At 43.9% G+C, this 17,164-nt stretch overlaps 1 long non-coding RNA gene across 4 annotated transcripts in view; it reads left to right on the top strand.

Moving 5' to 3' along the window:
• The window catches only part of LOC121143669, a 35,662-nt gene extending 20,235 nt beyond the window's left edge, over nt 1-15,427 (top strand). The window contains exons 3-6 of one of the 4 annotated variants that reach the window (XR_005880976.1): nt 4,390-4,549; nt 4,724-4,782; nt 5,562-5,678; nt 14,925-15,427. This is a non-coding gene — a long non-coding RNA (uncharacterized LOC121143669). Of the gene's footprint in view, nt 1-4,389; nt 4,550-4,723; nt 4,783-5,561; nt 5,679-6,062; nt 6,504-14,924 lie in introns of those variants that run through there. The other 3 variants (XR_005880977.1, XR_005880974.1, XR_005880975.1) reach the window with 3 other exon arrangements.
• Nucleotides 15,428-17,164: the final 1,737 nt, after the last annotated feature.

The raw sequence follows: 17,164 nt of genomic DNA, 5'->3' as shown, positions 1-17,164 counted from the left end.
GAGAAATTTTCCTAAGAAACAACTTTTGCATCCCCAAGATGTGAGTTTCATCAGACCAAATGTCCAGATGGAGATTTTCCAACAAGGCCAAGAAGCAGGGTACAGTATGGCTGGCTCTGTCCCCAGCTTTCCTGCTTCTGAGGCTGACCAGGCACGATGGGCATCAAAGACTTCAGGGAATGGGCAGGGACGGCCTGAAGGTTCCTCATTGGGCAGGCCCCATCAAAGGCACCCTTGCCAGTCTGCTCCACTGAGTCTGGGTAGATCAAAGGACTCTGTACTGAAGTTGGGTTTCTAGATAGCCCCAGTTCTGATCATCAATTGTCATTTTGGCAGTGACAGCAGAGAGTCCAACATGACAAGACTGTCACAGCCAAGTCTCCCAGGGCATACATCAGAGCATCAACTCCAAAGGGTAAGAAGTCACTGAGAGCCCTTCTGGGCCTTGACCCCCAGTGGGAAGGGACGGAAGAACTAGAGAGACCTGAGAGGAAAACATTTGGAGCAAGATCACTAGAGCAAAGTTGCTGCAGCGCGAACCGAGACCCTGGCACTGATATTCCTGCTTCTGAGACAGAAATGATTGCTCACGTAGCTGGGAAGCACAGTTGGCAAGCTCACACACCTTTACTCTCTCATGTGTACCTGAGGTTACAACCCGAAATACACATACCTGGCCAGATGCATATGATTATGATCATATTCCCCCCACACACAAATTATCATGCTGACAAATTGTTCAGACACAATTTTTCATTACAGACATTATATCACTTATATATATGTGTGTACACATATGCACACTACCTGGCACACACCTAGGGATGCAAACCCATAAACACCTAGGCACATATACCCGAGAGTTGACTTAGATTGGGTGTCCATTGGTGGTACTGAAGCAGATAGTCCTTTCAGGTAAGATATTTATGCAAAAAATTCTGAATGCCACAGACAGGTAGCATGGGCGACTCTGAAGAGAGTTAAGAAACATGAGATTTTGGAGACCGCGCAATGTCCCTTGCCATATGTTTAATAAGTAGTCCATAGTATGTGCTTATAGTCAGGCTGCCTGTGACTTCTGGGTAGTGGGGGAGAAGAAAGTTGTGTCCCTTTAGTTAGTGTGTCTAGTATATAAGATGTGCCACTTTTAGCTCTGATTGCTGTTTGGGGAGCTTGGTGAACTTCCTTTGTGGAAGTGAGCACACTAAGAATATATCCTCTAAGGCTTCTGCCATTTCCTATGGTCAGCCTCCAGCATTCTCCTATCAGAAGGGAAGAATCATGATTTAACAATAGTCTCCAAGTGCAGAAATTGCCTGTAATCCACATCTGATGCCAGCCATTCTCCAAGCTCTCTATAGAAAAATTTAAACATGATGTCCAAAACTGTATTGAACAGGATTTATGTCAGCTCTTGGGAGGGACTTTCTGCCAACAGCAGCTATAAAAATATCAACATGTTGACTACTGTTCATTGAAGGATATCTGGTTTCCAGAATTTCCAGAACCAATAGAAATATCACTTAGAAAATGGTTACATTTTCTGAATCAATGCTTTTTTTCTTTTTCAAAGCATAATGGCCTAGCTGTAAATCAGAGGAACTTATTATAATTTGCGAAGTTGAAAATACTTTAAATGGCAATTAATATTACAATTCCGTTCAGTTTAAGATTTAACTGGTGAATTTAACAAAAGAACTTTTCAAACTTAAGTTTGGGTCTTATTCAAGCACCTTCTGGCTCATGACCAAAATCACACTACTGAGAAAGCTAGCAAAAGAGCCATTCCTTGAAAGACTGAAGCCAGAACTTGCAAAAGATAGAGGCATGTACCATCGAGTGCCCCATCAGAGCCTGGGGTGCTGGGAGCTGTGGCAGCTGACAGGTCTGAGGAGAACTTGTTTAGAAAGGAGCCCTCCCCGTGGTGATATTTCCTCCCTGGGGCAGATGTCCATAATGGCTGGCTACTGTGAACCTATAAAAGTCTGGTTCTCTTGGCCCCATTTGACAGTGATAACGGTTGTCCTGACCCCAGATTCTTGCGAGATCAGCTGAGGCTTCTTCTGTAATGACCACAGCAGAGTACATCTGAAAGTCCCCAATAATCCTTTCAAACTCACATTTTTTTCAGAAGCAGTAATTGGCCCCAGCTGACTTGTTCAATTGTAGCAATAGCAATATCTCTCATTAATGTGCTCTCATCAAACATTCCAGTGTCTTACTTTTTTTGACCTTACTGACCATAATATAACATCAGCAAATGTATTAATAACATATCCCAAATCTCCTGGTCTCTCCTCATCTCCATGGCTACCATTCAGTAGGAGCCACATCTCACCTGGCCCATCTCCAAAGTCTCCATCCTGGTAAGCAGATTTGGCTCTGGATCACCACATTCTATGGTTCCACAAAGTAATGAGGGTAAAGCTTGCCAAAGCAAAATGTAGCCATTACATTTCTTTGCTCAGAACCTGATATCTTTCTGTGTAATTAAGAAAAGATTTTGTGCCCACTTGCCTCTGTCTTATGTGACCTAGCATCTCCTTGCTCTGTGATGTCATTTCTTTCCTCCTCCTCCCTAATTCATTTTCAGCTCCATACCACTGCCTCTCCTGTTGCTCCTCGAAGACAAAAGGCATGCTCCAGGTGCAGGTTGAACTGGCAGCCTCCATTCTTGGATACTCGTGGATTATTCTCTAATCTTATTTGGTTCTTTTCCAAGCCCTACTTCACCCGAGAGGTTGTCCCCAGCTGCTATCTAATGCATCACAATCTCCCACCTGTCACTATGAGTCTTTCATTGCTGACACTTCTTCATAGCCTTGCTCAACACCTATGATAGCGTTTACTAACTTACTCTCTGTGTCTACTCAATGCAAATGCATTCACTTCTGACTGCTAGTGTTACAACTCTACTACAAGCTTCTAGCAAAACACAAGTTACAGACAAATACAAAGTGGAACAAGGTAGATAAGCATTGTTTTATACATATGGAAGTTCTAATACGAAGAACAGATTAAAATTTGACAGAGCAGGGAGACTTTGGCAGAGTCCAAGAGGATGTTACCAGAGTAGATAGGTATGGGTGTGTGTGTGTGTGTGTGTGTGTGTGTGTGTGTGTGTGTGTGTGTGTGTTTGCTTGTTTGGTTTTGGTTTTGGGGGAGTGTATTTTGAATGAAAAATGTCCCCCATAGTGTCAGGCACTTGGTCCCTGGGTGCTGTTTGAGAATATGTAGGGGGTGAGGTCTTGATGGAAGAAGTGTGTCACTGTGGGTGGCTTTGAGATTAAAAGCTTCTCATCATTTCCAGTTTGAAATTTATAATTCAGAATGTGAGCCCTCTCAGATTTCTGCTCCTGCCACCGTACCTGTTGCTTGCTGCCATGATGCCCCCAGAGTCATGAAATCTGCCTAGTATTCTAGAATCCTAAACTCAAAAAAAATCCTCCCTTCCATAAATTATCTTGATGGTGCTGTTTTATCACAATGATAGGAAGGTAACTAATACAAAAGCATGTGTCTAAGACAAATCCATGTTCTGCCCTCCTGGGCTAAGGCCAAGGGCTGAGACAGTGTGAAAGTTCTCACCATCAGTTAGTTATGAGCGCTGTGTTCATGTGCCCTACTTCACCTCCTCTGCCTCAGCCAATGATAACAGAGCTCTCCTATAATCCACCATGAAAGGAAGAAGAAGATTAGCTGTATTGGCTTGTGACATCCATCCATGAGAACTAATTCAGAGTGGCAGCATTTTCCAGAGTCTGGAAGGTCTCCAAAGTGTAGAGTCTGCCAGGCGTGTGCCCAACCTCTTGACACTGTGACACAACACTGTTACCTACAAAGTTTCTATTCAAGAACCATGCATTGAGCTATCCCAGAAAATAAAAAAAAAAACACATCTCCCCACAAATTTCATGCTTTAAGTAAGTTTACAATTTTATGTTGACCAAATTCATAGTTCTCCTTGGACACACAGGGTCCAGGTTGAACACAATTTAATATTTAAAAAGTACAAAAGCCATAAGTTGGCCTGTGGAAACAGATAACTGAGGCTGGCCAGGACTCTGGCTGTGGTGCAGGACTAGACACAGTCACTTCCTCCTTTCCCAGCTCTCAGCCCATCTACCCATCTCATAGTTTGATGCCATGTAGCCCTCCATACAGAGAGCTCTGATGCTACCACTGGGGAGGAGGAAAAGAGGAAAAGTCTCCCCATTATGCTCTGCTAAATGTACACCCATAGGTTCATGTTTTGAATGCTGGGGCTTGTGGTCCTATTTGGAAAGCTGTGAAGACTTTAGGAGGCGGAGCCTAGCTGGTGGTAGAAAGCCTAGGTCACCGGGGGGCGGGATTTGAGTGTTATAGCCACACCTATTTTTCTGTTTCCAGTCTAGCTTCCCCTGTTCCTAGTCTGTACGTTGTGAACATGTTGCTGCCGCCACGGACAGAGCGATCTTTCCCAGCATGCTTGCCCAGCCAGAACGAATCAAAATCCCTCTGACACTATGAGCCAGGATCGATCTTTCCTCTGCTCTGCTGTTTCTCCCAGGTATTTTTCACAGCCGTAGGAAAAGTAAAGCAGCACTTTGAACCAAGATTACATTTCTTTCAACAAAGGACTTCTCACGTTTATAAAAACTAAACTGGTGGGTTGGGACATTACACTAGCTCCCTAAAACGACTGCAATAGTGTGTTAACTGATCAGTCTGTCTCGACTTCCAGGCCCTGCTGTCTACCCTAGGGATTACAGGGAGCTCTCTAGACTATGGATAAAACAATTGGTAAGAATCCAGGTTTTCAAGTGAACAGAGGTGCGTTCACATCCTGGCTTTGTCATATGCCAACTATGAGACTTATTGCAACCTCAGTAAGTATCATCAGTGTCCTTGTTCCGTTATGAGATGGAATACCCCCATGGATACCTTACTCAGTGCCACTGGGACCCAATGGGATGACACAGGCCCTGGCATGGGTCAGAAATTCAGTTAATATTGACTGGTGCCTCTTGCCTCTTCCTTGGCTGCATGGATGTGGTTCTCTCCTCTCAAACTGGAAGGAGAAACCTCCTCCTTCTGTTAGTGTATTCTCTGAGGCCTAGGTTGAAGTGTCTTCCACTGTACCCTCTCACGGAGGAGGTTTGAAGGGTTCCCAATGACCTGTTTCAGTTCTCCAATCATAGCAATCATCATATGTTAGCTGACGTCATGCCTATGTTCTTCAAAACCAAAGAATTAATGCTTTATCACTGGGTCCCCTTACAACTTCGCATTCCCGGAATCGCCAGAGGACTCAAGGAATAACTGGAGGCTCTTCTCAAAGACAGTGCATCAGGGAGGTGGTGGGGTTCTGGCTGACGAAGAAATGGGCTTGTAGTTCTTCCCATGGTCTCTGTGAGTGTCCTCCACCTTGATTCATAAGCCCTCGGCAGCCTGGCGGCCGAGCAGGCTGGGGGACAGGGTTTCAAGGTCATCTTTCATCTTTGCTCCTGGTGTTTGTCCCTTTGATCCCTGAGAAGATCAAGCAAAGCTCACTAATCAATGTCTTCCTCCTTGCCTTTCAGAACAGATCATCAAACAGCCTGCACCTCTCCCTGTTTCCATCCTGCCCTCTCTTGTTTTCACATGGAGCTTGGAGGTCCAGGCTGTGGTCCAAGTAGCACCTTCACCAAGTACTACAGGTGTGATTATCTGTTTAATTTCTTTAATTCTCATTTGTATACGGACTCACTTGTGGATACAACTAATTGCCTCTTACCTATGGCCTTGGTGGTGGACCCAGATCCGTTCTATCATTTCCTCAGATTGGCCTGGGAAGCACATAGCAATGAGGACAGGGAAAAAGACACATAGGGCCAACTAACAAATATGAGCCCCTTTTGGATTTTTTAAATGGAATGTTGATGTGAGCTAATAGATGTCAGGCATCAGGAGAAAGTGTAGCATTATGAGTGCATACAAGTGTTCCTTCACCTACAGTGGGGATTATGTGGATATTCTAGTTACTGTTCTGATCCAAAGCAATTGAGGTGGAGGAAAGGGTTCATCTTACTTTATGCTTCCAGGTCACAATACATCACTGAGAGAAGTCAGAGAAGGAACCCACGTAGAGGCAGAAGCCAAAGAGAAAAGTTCCTTACTGGATCCCTACTAATGATACCAGTTTTCTTATACAACTCAGAACCACTTGCCCAGGGAATGATGCGATCCATGGGCTGGACCCTCACACCTCAATCAACAATCAAAACAGTTTCCCACAGACAAGGCTACTGGCCAGTCATATCTGGACAATTCCTCAATTGAGACTACTCTTCTCAGGTATCCCTACATTGTGTCTTGATGACAATTAAAATTAACCATGACAGTATAGATAAACCCATTGTTTACCAAGTATTACAGCTTAACAACATGGTACTCTGCTGTGTTGGTTATTTCCCTCCTTGATAATGGGGCTGACATGGAATTATAATTAAATCAATCTATACGTTTTAACATGGGAGGACATTAAATTAAAAATGGAATATTAAAATTGAAGTACAGTTTCTACTGATTTGTATATTACTCTTGTTCACTCTTGAAGTAAAAAATAAATTGTAAGTGGAACCATTGAAGTCCTTCTCATTTTCCCACACTGTGACATAGGCAAGACTGTGAAACTGTACTTCCTGCTTTTTCCAGGACAAAGGCAATTCCTAGGGTGCAACCATAGTGCTTGCCTTATAATAAAGTCCCACTTGAGAATCTTTGTCATGGGCTGAATTGTTGAATTCTCTTAAACTCATCTGTTGGTATCCTAAGCCCCAATTCAACAGAATATAGCTATATTTGGAGATGGAATCTTTAAAGAATAGATCCAAATTGTCATTGGAGTAGAGCCTAGCCCACTCGGACAGATGTCTTTATAAGAAGAAAAATTGCCAATACAAGAAGAGATACTGGCAATGAGCACACACAGGGAAAGGGCCACCTGTGCCCTCAGTGAGAAGCCATACACAAGCCACAGAGGCTGTAGCAGACACCCACTCTGCCCACACTGCATCTCAGACCTGTGATCTCCACAATAATAAGAACTTAATTTCTGTTGTTTGAGGCACTCAGTCACTGGTATATTGCTCTGGCAGCCTCAGTAGATTAATATAGTGCCCTTGAAAAAGAGGAGCAATAGTAAAAGCTAATGGTTATAGGGCAGTAAACTGACATACATTAGCGCTTGTTAGTCTTCACAGTAAGTCTGTGTAGGGCTACATCATTTATCCTCACTTTACAAAGAAATGCCTGAGGCAGAGCAAGGCAAATCAGCCTGCTCCGAAGTCAAAGCTAGTAAGTGGCAGAGGGGTGGCTTCATTCTGTGTGCTCTAGAGAGCAAAGCCTAAGGCAGGAGTTAAAGGACTGGCATCAGGAAGAACACACCAGGGCCTTGAGGAAACCCCCCCTCACCCCCCCCAGCGGGTGCTGGGGATCAGTCAAAGTGAAAGATGAGGCAGGGGGAGATTCAAGACTGTGAATCTAGCTGACCCGAGAGAAGCTGAACCTCCCTTAATGGCAGCAGTGCTCGGCTAAAAGGTTGGGGTTTTAGGTATCATCTGCAAGGAGAAACCAGTTCTAGAGTCCATATTATTAAAGGGAAGAAGTGAGGATGCTTAGAATGTGGCTGCTGCCAACTCTTTTCTCACTGACTTGGAACCTCACCACAGGAAGTAAATCCCTGCACTCCCACATCTGACCAGTTCAGGCCCTCCTCTAATGTGTTCTAGGCTAAAACAAGCAACAGTGGGACTATAGACATTCCTGCACAGTAGTTTCTTTACTAACGGGACCAGGTACACACTCCAGTTTCTTGCCTTTTTAGGTTAAAACATGTTAGAGGTGGACCTGGCTGATCCGAATTCAGATCATCAGCATATACATAAAGGCCTGACCCAGTAGTGTTTGTCAGCAGTAACTTTAGCATTCAGTAGAGAAGGGAACTCAGTGGCAACAAGCAGATTCCTGAAGCTCATTGGCCAGGCATCACAGACAAATCAGTGGGTTCCAGATTCAGTGAGAAACCCTGTCTCCACAGACATAATGAGGAGGAGGATAGAGGAAGATACCCAGCATCAAGCCCAGGCCTCCACATGATCACACACACCTACTCACAAGTATAAACAAACACCTAAATCACACACACACACACACACACACACACACACACACACACACCAAGAGGACAAAGGGCCTGTGCATGATACATTGAAAGCCTAAGCTGTAATGTGACAATACTTGGTTAGGTTGGGAATGGGTGTCTTTGGGAGATCCTTAGATCATGAAGGTGGAAGAACTTACCATACTGTTAGTGTTCTTGAGCAAAATTCCAACCTCCCCACTTTTCTTTCTGTGAGAACAAAGCAAGAAAGCTACCATTTGCAGGCTAGCAAGAGCCTTCACCAGAAACTGAATCAAACAGAAGGTTGAGCAGTGTATTTCTATTGTGTATGTTCTCGGTATATTTGTTACAGTAGCCCAAATGGACTAGGCAAGCTGACTAATACAGAGAGCCACATACCATGTGTCTATCTAGTAGGGACACAAAAGGAAAAGTAACTGATGAAGGGCCTGTTTCTACCCTTCTCTCCTGTCCAGCATGCATTGTTTGTGACGTAGAAACCACATCAGAAAGTGGAATTCTCAGGACTCTGCTATCAGGCGTTGGGTGAGGTGGGCAGGGTAGATGCTATTTCTGGTTCTCAGCCTCCATGCTCTGCTTCTGTTACTCCCACCCCAGTTTGCACCCTAACCCATGAACAACTTTACAAGTTCGCATGTGGGAACCAAATTTTATTCCCAATCTCACAGTCACCCCTGGGTCACATTTCAGGCTTGGAATAGCTCAGTGATTGAAGGCTATTTTTAGGAATAGAGGTCAGAAGAGGCCCCCAAAGCAGTCTGGAGGTTATTTTCTCTGGGGATTGTGGTACCCACGTGCCATAGTGTGACCTGCAAGGGAACAATGAGAATGTTAGGTTCATACATTATGCTGGTGGCCCCTCATACTCCTCACTGCAAAAGGAATGTCATGGCTATGCCAGAGTAGTGCCCTGTGAAGGGTGGGACCCAGAGCAGATATCCATGTTGCTCCTTTCTGAGACATCAGAGTAAAAGGTATCTCATACCTATGGCACAGCATCCTACCAAGATCTAGAGAGCTTCATCCAAGAGAGAGAAAATAAATACACTGGGGCACCTAAGATGAGCAGGAATTTCAAGTCAAGCACAACAGGTTTTGAAACTGTGCTGTCTGGTTCTCTAGCCTGTCTTGCTAGTACTTTGCAGTGTTTAGGGGACAGATCCAAAGAAGGGACAGCCAGGAACATTTGAATGAACAGACAGTTAACTGGAAACATACATTTGGGGTATCCATGAAGGGTACCTCTTAAGAATTTCAAGTCAGTAATCCTCTTGCCTTCTTTATTGCATACTCAGTCTTAGAGTAGGGCTTTGCCTTCTTCTGAATCTAGTAAAGACAGGCTCCAGGCACATTAGAGAGATGAGCACTCTCTGAGGAATGCCTTCCCATGTAAGTCATATTCATAGACTACCGCTGGATTACACTAAAGCTAAGCTAGCTGAGGCCTGGAAAGGTAAGTGGCCAGTTTGAGGTGACTGAAGTCAGGATTTGAATCGCAGCATAGTGTTTGTTACTCCAGGTTACCAGTCTATTTTAGTTGTGAAATATCAGTACGACCCATAGCAGCACTAAATGATATTCACTCATGCTATGGAATAATGTTTTGTACACTATAAAGATGTGTCCTTGACAAGACGCCTTCTGATTGGTTTAATAAAAGAACGGACTGGCCAATAGAAAACCAGGAAGAGGTTAGTCAGGAGAGCCAACTGGAGAGGATGCTGGAAAGAAGAAAGGTGTAGCCAGGAGTTGCCAGGCAGATGCAGAGGAAGCAGGAGATTAATATGCAGTGCTGGACAAAGGTGCTACCATGTGGTAGAGCGGTAGATAAGAAATACCAGTTAATGTAAGTTGTAAGAGTGAATTAGTAATAAGCTTAAGCTATCGGCCAAGCATTTATAATTAATATTAAGTCTCTGTGTAATTTGGGAGCAAACTGGCAGGACAAAAACTCTGCCTACACACTCATTTGCAAAGGCATTTATTAGGAGCATTTCTGTTCCATCCACTGTTTAGCTGCCAGGAGAGAGATGTGGGCCAGACTATCTAGAGTTGTTACAGACCAAGGGGGAGGGTTAGACAGGTAAAGTGGGAGAGTAACAAGTGGGTGGTACCAAGAATCAAGGCTTTATAAAATACAGGGAACACCCAGAGGAGAGTTTCCTGGACCCTTGATGGTCAACAGGAAGTATCAGGGAACACAGGGATACCCTTTCCAAAGAAGAGAGATGGGAATCAGATCAGGCATGACAGATCCCAGAGCAGCCTGAAGCCCCCTAGACTTGGAGCATCCTGGAATTTTGAATGTGCAATTGTCAAGCTTACCAAAGCCTAGCTGGAGATGAGCAAGGCCTCTGAATGACGTTAACCAGATCATAGACAGGCTATATCATGCATGGTCCCATTTATCCTGAAAAGGTATCTTTCCTTGCTCTTCTTCCTAACCCTGTCTAAATTCCTACTGGACCCTGTTACATTCATTTCTAGCCTCTGCCTTGCATGGTGCCTGCCATTCACTTGCTAAATGAGTGAATGAATAGATAAATGAACAAATGGGCAAATGAATGAATGAGTGACTGAGTGAATGATAAAACCACTGCTACATGGTGGCCTCCTGCTGTTTTAGCTACATTTTCTGTACTGTGCTGTTGCTGATTTTAGTGAACTGAATGTGGGTTCTGCACACAGGCCCTGAGGCTGTGACACACTCTCTCTCTCTCTCTCTCTCTCTCTCTCTCTCTCTCTCTCTCTCTCTCTCTCTCTCTCTCTCTCTCTCTCTCTCTCTCTCTCTCTGTGTGTGTTTTACATAAGCCAAACCAAATAAACACATGGCAGAACCCCAGGCCTGGGGCTCCTCCACTTGGCATATCCAGCTGGCACGTGGCAGTCCCTCCTCAGCCTCCCTTAGCACCTCCCAATGAGTTGGAGGTTTGGCTGGGGATTTGAGAGTCCCCCTCCCTCAAACTACAGCAGTAGCAGCAGGACTCTGGGCTCTTGCAGAGCTGTTCCCTATAATTAGAGGGAATTTGAAACTGCTTCTGCCTGGAAACTCTTTGGAGCATTGGTTGGCAGCCCAGAAGACAATGAGTACTCCCTGGACAAGGCTGTAACCACACTCCCTGCCAGGACAGGACAGGCATCTGACACCTTTACAGCTTCTTGCCCACTTTACCCTGTCCAGTTGCACCTGCTGCTCACTCCTTGTGATGCACTTTGGGGAACTCTGGGGGCACCATCAGTCTTCACCTCCACAGATCAAACGATGATTTTTTTTCCTGGATTTCCCCAAACAACCAGGGACAGACATTATTTTCCAGTCAGAAGCAGAGCTAAAACTAGACGCCTTCTTATACTAAGGTTTTAACTTAATTTTTCTATTATACAGGACTGTATGAGGCCATTTTCATGCAAATATATAATGTGTTTTGAGCACATTGTCCCCTTGTATGTCTCACTTTACCCACTCCCATTAGTCCCCCTCCTTTCCAGTCCATTTTGTATTTACTTTCATGTCATCAAGACATATATGATATTATGTATCCCTGACATCTAGGACTCACAAATGAGAGAAAACTTGTGTTTCTCTTTCTTTGATTGATCTAGTTCATTTAATACATTATCTTCAGAGGATGGAGAAATTGCTTAGCACTTATGAGCACTTCCTGCTCTTCTAGAGGACCTGAGTTTAGTTCCCAGCATCCACATGGGTAGCTTACAACTGCCTGTAATATCAGCACCTTGGGATCCAGGGGGCTCTAATGCCTACTTCAGGCCTTAGTGATCAGCTATACAAACATGGCATACACACACACACACACACACACACACACACACACACACACAAATTAAAAGTTTCTTTTAAACTTTAAGACTATCTCCAGGTGTGTGTATCCATTTTCCTGTAAATTCCATAACTTTGCTCTTTACAGACAGAAAAAAATATCCCTTTGCATATATAGGCTACATTTTCTTTCTCATTCCTCTGTATTTGGACACCTACTTTGGATCCATGACTTCACTATTGTGACTGGGGCTGCAATAAACACTGATGTGAGCAAGTGTCTTGGTGATGTGCTGACTTGTATCCTTTGGGTCAATACCGAGGAAGGTATAGCTGGTCACATGGTAGTTTACTTTTAGTTTTATGAGGCATCTTCATCCTGATTTCCAGAGAGGAGGAACTACTTCCTGTAGAATGTAGTCCTCCCCTGCCGGTCTCCTGGGCCCTGCCACACTGTCTGAACCCCCAAATAACACACAGGACACTATATTAATTATAAAGCTGTTGGCTGTTTGCTTGGTTTTTACTGGCTAGCTCTGACTTAAGTATTTAACCCATAATTGTTAATCTAAGTATTTCTCTTACCGGAGAAAAGGGTCCTGACCTTTTACCTCTCTGGCAGCTACATTGTGTCTCACTAGCCTCTCTTTCCCAGAATCCTCCTTGACTCCTAGTCCCACCTATCTTGCTTCCCTATTGGCCAACAGTGCTTTATTCAGCAACCAATAAGAGACAGACTTACAGAATGACATCTCCCATCATCTCCTCTTTTCTGTCTAAATAAAAAGAAAGGTTTTAACTTTAACATAGTCAAATTACATATAACAGAACAGTTATCAAGTAAGAACTATAGTTACAATATTTAGTCCATTAACATTTAGTAAGATTTAAAGAAAGTATTTTATTATCTATCCTATCTGCGAGAGTCTAAAGTCTTATATGTAGCTTATCTTTTATCATAACTAAGGAAAACTATGATTATATCTATCTGTCTTCAACTCCATCAAAGACCACAGAAGGATAATATATAAACGCTAGGATTGATAGAGACATCTTGTTACCTGGACAGTCACCCGAAGTTCCGCTGTAACATTGGGGCATCCATCTTTAGCCCATAGGCCACAGTGTGTATGGAAGACTTCTCAGCAAAGCAGGAAATTTCCAACTGTCCATCTGTATTGGCAGTATGTCAGTCATTTTTCTGTGTACTGCAGAAAGTCTTGTAGATTCTTCCATGAATCAAGAACCCTGTAGGACTGTTTGGGTTCAGCAGTCACTTTCCTGTGGGTCCTGCATGTCCATTTAATACAGCAATAGTCAAGCAGTCCAGGCAAGAGCAGTTTCTTGCCCAAATGGCTGATCTTGCCATGTTGAAAGCAAACTCCATAATGAGTTTCTTCGATGCCCATCTTCCTCTCAGACGTAATTGGTGCCGCCAGGAGCAGACATTTCTCATTGTCAAGAAAAACCCTAAATTATTTTAAATGCCATTTTTTGAAGTCCCACCTATCTTGCTTCCCTATTGGCCAACAGTACTTTATTCACCAACCAATAAGAGACAGATTTACAAAATGACATCTCCCATCAACTTCCTGGTAATGTATAAGAATTCCCTTCAGGTTCATCACTCTCTGCTACCGACAGACAGACTCAATAAGCACCCAAGCACAGTCTGTTGTGTCACCTCCCTGAGTTACTGAGGCACACCCTCCTGTCAGTCTTCTCTGTCACCCTTCTAACACTCCTCCTCCCACCCTCTGTCTGGATTTGTGCACCTACCCCCTCCAGGTCTCCTTGCCACGGCAGCTCCTTCTGTCTCTAATCCCTTCTTGTGTCCAGTCACAATTCCTCAATTACTGATTTGATCTGGCATTTCCTTAGCAAACTAAGCAAAATGCTTTCAGTGGTTCCTACAGAAGACATTGTTGTTTCTCATCATCATAGTGCACAGTGATTCAGGTCCCACAATAGGTGGTACAAAAAATGAATACTACATTTTTAGCCTCTTTGCAGCCAGGTGTGGCCATTTGGCATAGTTCTAATCGATCATGTTTACCTATACTGGAGTATACAACTTTAAGCAATATTATTAAGGATAAGTAATATCCTTTTGTCATCCTTCTCTCCTGTGGGGTGGAATACATATGATGGCTAGGCTAGAGTAACCATCCCAGGCAATGGGTGACAGTGCTTAGCTTTCCTCCTAAAATCTCACATGAGAAAGGAAGAAACTTCTAATTAACCAGGTATCTGCTATGTGAAGGTTTCTCTGATGCCCACAACACTCCCAATTGTAATGAATTATCACCTACAGTGGAAGTCTGGGGGGTCTCACACATGCGTGGCATCAGGAGCCAGGTAAGCAGGACCACGTGTGATGCCTTCAGGGCGCTGGGGACCAGGAATGGATTTGCTCATTTATTCAGTCTTGTTGATTGAGTCATTCAGCTTTCCATTCAACAAGTATTTCCAAAATCCATTATGTACCAGGCACTCTCAGGCACTGAGAGGGCCAGGACAGACTGGATATGGTCCATTCCTGGAGGGAATCCAGGTCTGTTTAGAGAAGACATTTTAAATAGATAAATGAAGAGTCCTAGAGAGAGAATGTAGACGCTAGTGCACAATAGTGGTATCATCAAGGTTTAGAGAGGTGGATTAGTGGTTAAGAACACTGCACTGTCTGCTCTTCCAGAGGACTCAGGTTCAATTCCCAGCATCCACATGGCAGTTCACTACCATCTGTAGCTCTAGTTTTAGGGGCTCCAGTGTTCTCTTCTGGCTTCTGTAAATACCAGGCATGCAGACATACATTCAGATAAACACCTGTACACATAAAATAGTAAAACAAATTTAAAAAAGAGAGCACTTGGGGCTCTTGCAGAGGACCCAGGTTTGGTTCCCAGTACCCACACAGCATCTCATATCATCACTAACTCTAATTCCAGGGGATCTGACGCTCTCTGTTGGACTTCACAGGCACTGTATACAAATGGTACAAAGATATACATGAAATACAAAGAAAACAAGATATTTTTAAAAACCAGCAACAGAGACTGAAAATGGAGTGAAGTCAAGCCTACCAAGAGATGGTCTCCTGCAACCCCGTCATCCAGAGGCTGTGAGGAAGGGAATTCTGGACAAGAAAAGGTTGGGAGGATCTGATTCACCACTGCTACATCACTCCCTATTCAGAACTGGTAAAGAACTGGGTATAACAAAGCCTAAGTGAGTTTTCACATGGGCGCTGTTCTGTTGAAGATATCCAAGGTCTGGTTTCTCCAGTCATTTTCTCCATGCATGCTGTGCAGAATTAAATGGTACTGCAGAATGAGATGGCACAGGTCTTTTCATCTCCAGGATTAACCTGTAACCACATGGACAGAAAGGACGATATTCTAAAGAAACCGTTGCGACTCCCCGATATCCTGCATTGACAACTGGACTATGGAGCAGGTGGTCCTCAAGGTACTGGAATTTTCTAGGGTACCTCATGCTCAGGGAAGGAAAGAATGGAAGTCTGGTACCAGTCAGAGGGGATCTTGTCTCCCAGGAGACACAGTTCTGACAACTTGTTAGACCATTGCACAGGAGAGATTAGAGCAGAGAGGATTGTGGGTCACTGATGTGCACAACCACACCTTGATCAGGTGTGGTCTGCTTTGTCACATATACTACCTGCTGTCTGCAGTAATCTCAAGTTCATGTCAGTATACTGAAGATAGACGAAGGGTCACAAAATCCCTTTATGTGTTCCTCTTCTCAGTGTAGCAATAAGGAACAAATGCCTTTCTTTTTGACCCTTTCATGGTTACTTGTAATTGGCCAGTTGAGAATGGGTAGCCAAGCCTAGCTTATTAGGGGTTCCCAAGCCTAAGCTTAACCCTAGGAACTTCTGTATCAAACCCACCCTTGCTGACCTGAGGCTTAGGGATTAAAAGCATGAGTAAGAGTCTGACACATAATGCGATGCTGGTAAGGTCTTCCTGAAGCCTTTGATATACTCTACTTCTTTGTTCCAAGATGTGCAACCTTTAACTGGAGAGTTGGGTTTGAAATTGCTGTCTTGAAGCTCTTTGAAGAATCTATGAATATGACTACAGTACTAGGGACAGAATAGAGATCTGAGTTTAGATACTCCTAGATGTTCGAGTAATATTTAAAATAGGGAATAATTCATTCTGCACAGGATTGAGTAATTAGGTCTGTAAATGGGTGTTAATAGTTGATGTGTGAGCCTGTCCATCAGCTCTTCCCAAACAAGAGTTTTCAAAGTGACTGTAAGGAACTTATGGCTCAGGGAATTAAGCATACATATCATATAAGCATTGAGTGCCCAGCTTGGCATTGTCCACACAACAAGATAAATAGGGCCCAGAATATATCTGTAAGAATCCCTGGGACTCGATGACTGCCAATCTAGTCAGAAAACCAAGAGCTGCAGGCCTAGAGAAAGAGTGAAAGACACTACACCAGAGAGAATAAAGTAGAGAGTGATAGATGAGAATATGGATGCCTTCCCCAGGCCTCTGTGAACACACAGGCACATGCATACATACACATATGCATGGAAACTTCAATTAGAATGATTGTACATAAGTGACTTACTTGCATCATACGAACATTTAAAGAGACCTCTCACTGCAGGAAGTGCACTAACAGAAGTCCAGATGACAGCATTTCTTTCACTCCCTCTATGTACTCTTTGCTGTGTAGTCTCTGTTCTTGTGAGACAGGGTCTCAAGTGTCTTAGACTGTCCCCAAACTCAGTATGGAGCAGAAGAAGACTTTGAACTCCTGACCCTTCCAGTACAAGTATTATGAGCATGCACTAACCACACCTCATATATGGAATGTTGGGGATAGAACCCAAGGCCTGGTGCATGCTAGGCAAGCACTCTACCAACTGGGCTACACTCCCAGTTTTCCATTTAACCTTGAGATTAAACACTGTTTAACACCCTTCCCCCCAGAGTCCATAGGAATTTGAGGAGCCAGGGCAGGGACCTGGTGGTAATCAAGTTATCTCTGTCTCCTTGGTTTCCCCTGTGAGTGCAGATCCCTTCAATTGGTCCTCTCCATCCTCCAAAGCAGCAGCAAAATTCACTGCTCTGTCTGGTTTCTTTCATCTCACCTAATTTCATGTGTTCTACACTGTCCCTAAAGATAACCACAGGGAACACATACCTGACATACTCTCCTGCAGGGAACACTTTGCT

This window comes from Mesocricetus auratus, unplaced genomic scaffold, assembly GCF_017639785.1.
Source record: "Mesocricetus auratus isolate SY011 unplaced genomic scaffold, BCM_Maur_2.0 Super-Scaffold_4256, whole genome shotgun sequence".
NCBI classification, from domain to species: Eukaryota; Metazoa; Chordata; class Mammalia; order Rodentia; family Cricetidae; genus Mesocricetus; species Mesocricetus auratus.
Note: the sequence above shows the minus strand (reverse complement) of the source record. Positions and strands in the feature narration are given on the sequence as shown.